General features: G+C 39.3%; 1 non-coding gene across 1 annotated transcript; it reads left to right on the top strand.

Annotated features, from left to right (window-relative positions):
- Positions 1-3,612: 3,612 nt before the first annotated feature.
- Positions 3,613-3,719, top strand: LOC111906821 (small nucleolar RNA R71). Its single transcript, XR_008232326.1, has one exon. It is a non-coding gene; the product is annotated as a small nucleolar RNA R71 (small nucleolar RNA).
- Positions 3,720-6,128: the final 2,409 nt, after the last annotated feature.

The following is a 6,128-nucleotide window of genomic DNA, read 5'->3' as shown; positions in this document are numbered from 1 at the left end:
TTTTGTTTAGTCACTTTGTCTCCATGTCTCTTATGGTTGATGGAAAAGGTGATGAACTGGTGGAGTAAGCGATGGATCGGAGACCGAATACTGCTCTCGGGAGATACTCCGGAATTAAACATTCCGGAGGCAATATTATGCCAGAAAGAATACCCCGTAACACCCTCCGCATAACCTCTAGCAGCCCCACTCAAAAACATGCCAAACTCGGGAGTCATAGCCTCCTATCGATCATATAGTCCTACTCTCCAAGCAAACTCAACTAGGCTGCACTCCCGGTACTCACCCCCAAACGAAATACGAACGCCTGTGGCCAATGTGGATCTTGAATAGTTTCCTGAAATGTCACCGTTGCGAAAAACTCGACACAAAACTCCTTGTAGACCCGTTCTTGTACCCGAAACAGATTCTGCCAACCAGAACAGGTAAACGAATACCCATCTCCGATAAATATCTTTGTCAAAAACAGGCCCACCCGGTCTACGAGCCCTACTTCCCTCAATCGTGTCCAATTGACTGTTGGAGCAACTGCAATTTCCTTGTTGTAGAGCCACCCCAATCTGTTGTTCCAACGGGTCAAGACATAGCGGGGTATTGTTGTGGGAAAATTGTAAAACGGGTGCAAACCCGCAACCCCAGCTGGAACCTCTCTTCTTGGAGCCATTCCTGCAAAATCAAGGAAAAACCACAGCCAAAACAATAATCCACAAATTAGACATAAAGGAAATGAATTCTGTTCAGCCCCAGGATTCACGTCGTGAATCCTGTAAGATTCACGTCGTGAATTCGCATTCTCAGAAGGCAGAATCGCAACAATAGGGGGTAAATCCAGTCAAAATATCAATGGGTTTTACTCCTATACTACTTCCAAACACTTAGCATGAACATTCAAAGGTTATTATGAACTTTGAAGAATTAATTTCGTCATTTCACTCAATTAACAAACCCTAACTCTAAGTTCATCTACTAGAGCAAAAACTAAACTTAATAATCAATAATTATTACCTTTGTTGGAAGTATTACGTAAGCACAAGGAAGATTAGTAGAGTTGTCGGCTAAAATCGCAGCAATGGGGACCAAGGGGGGACCAATTTCTGCTTCCACTTCGTGAAGAATAAACAAATGAAGGGTTTACTGGTTTCTAGGGATTTATTCTGTGGTCCCGTGCTTTCAAAAATTCACGTCGTGAGTTCTTAAGAATTCACGTCGTGAATAGTGTCTAGGCTTAAGTTTGGGCCATGTACTCACGGATTGATCTTGGGCTTGCTAGTCTAATGGGCTCAGCCATATCATGGATTATTTGTCCGGTTCATTCACAATTCACGTCGTGAATTGCTAACAATTCACGTCGTGAATAAAGTCTGGAAGAGAAAATCAATTTTTAATTTTAAACTAAGTTCTCAATTATTACTACTTCCATTTTAAGGTCCCTACATTCTGTACTTAATTATGTTCTAATAGAGTTGGATGACATGATCTAAGTTTTTTTAAAACTAAAATGCAAAAAGAAAAAGAAAAATTTTGCAAACCAAACTCGGGTTGCCTCCCGAGAAGTGCTTCTTTTTCTTGGAGTCTTGAGCTGGACTCCGTGCCTCCTACGTTGAGTCCTCAGAAGAATCCACCACTAGGATCTTTTGTTCCTTGAATCGCCTCTTGTAAGCTTGAACTCGCCTTTTGTGTGCCTTCTTTGAATTCTCTTTTTTAACTTTCACCTCTTCTTCAATCTTGCGTTTGGTCCCTTTACTTTCTTCCTTGCACTTCATAGCATCCTCCTCCTCTTTCACCACCGGCTTTCTCACTCTTGAAGTGACCTCCTCTTCATCACTTTTCATCTCCTCATCCTCTTTTCTCACCCAAGAAGGTGGACTCTTGTAAGCTATGACTTCAAACAAAAATGGAACAGATGCTCTAGGTTTTGTTCTTTTGACTTGATGAACTGCCTTGATCTCTTGTTCCATAAGCTTTTCCAGTTATTCAAGTTCATTATCTTCATTGATTGTGAACACCTCTTCTTGAACATGTTCCTTTCGGAAGCCATCTTCTATCCCAAAAACTTCTTTTTCATCTCCAACTCTCAAGGTGAGCTTAGACTCGCGAATATCAACCAAAGCTCCAGCAGTGTTAAGAAATGGACGACCAAGGATAATTGGAAGATCAGGATCTTCCTTCATATCCATAACTACAAAATCTATTGGAAAAACAAATTTTCCAATTTTCACCAAAATATCCTCCACTATGCCCCGGGGTTGTGTCACTGAACGGTTCGCCATGTGAATAGTCATTTTTGTAGCCTTCATCTTCTGAATTTCCAATTTTTGATAAAATGAAAAAAGGCATCAAATTAATGCTAGCCGCAGAATCGGCTAAAGCATTAACCTTCAATTTATTACTAAACTCACACGGAAGAGTGAGGCGTCCAGGATCCCCCATCTTCTCTGGTGTCTCTCCCAACACAGCTTTTGAGCTTTGTTCACTTAGAACCACCTTAGACTGCTTCTTTAATTGCTTGCGAGTGTCTATCAAATCTTGCATTAATTTTTGATGCTCGGGAATTTTGGATAAGGACTCGACAAAGGGAGTATTAATCGGGATCCCCTTCGCATGCTTGACAAACTCTCTATGCTCTCTCTCTCTCTCTCAAGTGGACTAAGGGTAGCTTGGGAAGGAAAAGGCAAAGGCGACTGATAAACCGAACCAACTACAGACTTTTTCTGTTCATGATGGGCCCACGTCGTGAACATATAAGGTTCACGTCGTGAATTCTGGAACTCAGCAACTTCATGATTTTCGAGCTTGGTCTTCTTCATCTTTGGATCGGGCTATTGTGGTTCTTCTTCCAATGCCTCCAGGAACTCAGAGATGGCTTCTTCTTCGGTGTCTATGGCCATTACATGAGATTGGGTCTTCGTTTTGGTATTTTTTGGGGATAACTTCTCATGAACTAGAGTGGCTAGTTGACCAACTTGAACCTCAAGGTTATGGATGGAGGCTTGCTGATTCCTAATTAAAGTTTGTTGTTCATTAATAGCAGAATCAGTGGCATCATGTCTCTTTTCCGAAGCTTCCATAAACTTCATCAACATAGTCTCTAGATCGGGTTTCTTCTTGGCTGGTGGCTGCTCCTTTTGATAAAAGCCTCGACCTGTCTACCTATACTTCTCTTCTTTTTGCTTCTTATACTCTTCATATGGCAGCCACTCCTTCTTCGGTTTCCTCCAGTCCTCATCAAACTTATCCCCACTTGAGTAGCACACTTGAGCTTTTCTGTTCCCAAACTCATCTAAATTGCAGTCCTTGGTCAATTGTGGAGCACTACATCTCTCACAACCCACTCTTATGGCATGTATTGACTGGTCCATTTGTGTTATCCTTCGATCCAAATTATTCAGCATAGCCATCACAACTGCTATTTCTTCAGTTTGGGCTCCTCCACTGCTTTTGATTCCATCTTGCCTAGGGTTGCGGTATTCGTGAGAGTGCTTCGCGAATTCTTCAATCAGCTCCTTAACCTCCCTTGGATTTTTCTTTGTTAAAGGTCCTTGAGAATCAAGGAGTTGTCTCGTCATAACGTTGACCCCATCATAGAAGATTGACATCTCTTGTTGCACATTTAGATCATGCTGAGGGCAACTTCTGAGGAAGCCCTTGTACTGCTCCTATGCTTCGTATAATGACTCCCCCGGCTGTTGCTCAAAGTTGCTTATTGCCTTCTTGAGTTTGGCTATCTTGGATGGCGGGCAAAACTGGTCCAGGAATTGCTAACACATTTGAGCCTAAGTGGTAATTGTACGCGGTGGAAGTGCTTTTAACCACTCCTTAGCAGCTCCTTTGAAAGTGATGGGAAGCATCCTAAGCAAGACTGTGTTTCTGTTGACATTTAGGACACTGAAGTAATCTGCAATGTTGTTGACTTCATCTAGATGCTTAAAAGCATCCTCATGATCTTTCCCAAAAAATAGGATATCCTTCAGTGCAGTCAATATGTGCCCCTTCAACTCGAATGTGGCAGTAGCAGGTATTGCGGGTTGGACTAAACGGGGACCCATATCTTCTCGGATCCGCTTCTTGTAAGCTCCCATGGACATCTCTTTAATTGCTGCCATCTCGTTCCTTGGCTCGTTCTCGGGTTCGCTCGTGTGTTCTTCAAATTCCGGCTCGGTATCGTATTCGGACTCGGTTTAGTCGGTTGTTTGATCCAAGTGCTCAAAATTGCTCTTGTGCCTCGCGGATGAACTTGACTCTCCTGTCTTCATTCCCGACTTCCTTGAAAAAGCTGACTTTAATTCTTGTAAGGGCGTCTTCTTCTTGTGAATTGCAGACTCGGGATATTCAAGTGGTGGTACCAAGGGTGTGTTTGAGCCTCTAGTCATGAACTCCTGCAACTTGCTAAACTAAAAACGTAAAACTGAACTAAAATAAGAAAATACTAAAAACTGAGAATCACAGCTTTCACGTCGTGAGTTTATAAACTCACGTCGTGAATTCTGTGACAGAAACATAAATTTTTTTTTGTTATATGCTAACTAGCTAAGCTAAAAACAAAAATAACAAATAAACAACTAATTAAATTTTTGCAGATTTGATTCCACAAAAAGGGGTTGATTAATCTAATGCAAATAAACTAATAAACTAAGATGTTTCCCGGCAACGGCGCCAAAAACTTGATGTGCACTAAAGTACCCACTAATTTTAATATTTATAACCTAACAAACTTAAACTAACTATGCACTTATAGGCAGTGTACCTAGTTAGATTACAGTATAGCTTGGGTAAGTCGGGTGTCGATCACAGGGAACGGTGTTACTAATTAATTTACTTACTATTAAATTAACCAAATTATTAACAAGTTTAAAAGGGGTTTTATCTGATTTTACAAGATCATACGAACTTAAATCAAATTCAATAAGTAAAAACACACTCTTGTTTAGTTTAAATCCACTTTCTTCCTTATGGCTAGCTAATAATTATGGATTATCAAGTTGGTTTTAGTTGTATTAGTAATTTAGTTCTAACTTTACCAATAATTAACTAATTCATGTCAAACCATGTATGTTCACACACAATTAAACACAAAACTAATTATGAATGTAAATATTCTTTGTAAGATTTTTTATATAAACGCAATTATAGTCACAATACACGTTCTCTAGCACAGCTAAGCTTATTTACTCTAATTACTAACTCAGATTGGTCAATCCTAGCTCTAACAATTCAATGTTCACTAAATCATTAGGTAAACAAGTTCATGCAGTTAATGGTCACTAAGCTACACAGAACATGCAATCAAGCAATTAGAGAATCAAACATAAGCATGCTAGGTAAACAAATCAAACACAAGCAATTTTACCAACTAAACTTAATCCATAAAAATTGAGCTATTCATAAGTTAAAAGCTTCATCTAGCTAAACAAGAGTAGCTAGATTCAGCTGCTCATCATAGCAACTAACAAACTAACACAATTTGAATTGATAGGAAACATGTTCTTAGTTAACTAAAATAAACTAAATTATGGACCTTCACTCTTTTTGGTGTTGAAAGCCTCTTCCCAGAACTTTTCTCTCCTCAAAATCGTCTTCTGGAACTCCTCTTTCTATCCAAAACTTGCCTCTATTCGTAATGGTCAAGGATTTATATAGTTGTTGATATCCATAAATTCACGTCGTGAATAATAAGATATTCACGTCGTGAGTTGTAGATAACCGTGCCCGTCAAGGATTCCTTCACCCGCGTACATATCTTCTAGAACCAACTATTCACGTCGTGAATTCTTTAAGTCTCACGTCGTGAATAATCTTTTTCATATTTTCTTCTCTTTTAATCTTTTAATTCCTAAAGTTTCTTTCTTTAACGCTTCTAGTCCCTTTTCTTCAAAATGTCTTATTTTTGGTTGTAAATAACATTTAAGCTCATAAGTACCATTATTCTAAACAAATTACCAACTTATTAATAAAAATGTACTTAAATATTGCCTAAAAATAAGTATAAATATGGCAATATCAATAGGTTTCTATTGCCAAGAGAAGTGGCATTGATTGTGAAGCTGCCATATTAACCTGGAAGACTACAAGGGTGGTAAAGTCAAAGCTTGACTCTACTTCAGGTAAATCTATTGTCTAACTCTATTAAG

This window comes from Lactuca sativa, chromosome 4 (genome assembly GCF_002870075.4).
Source record: "Lactuca sativa cultivar Salinas chromosome 4, Lsat_Salinas_v11, whole genome shotgun sequence".
Lineage (NCBI taxonomy): Eukaryota > Viridiplantae > Streptophyta > Magnoliopsida > Asterales > Asteraceae > Lactuca > Lactuca sativa.
This window is presented reverse-complemented; position numbering and strand designations above follow the sequence as displayed.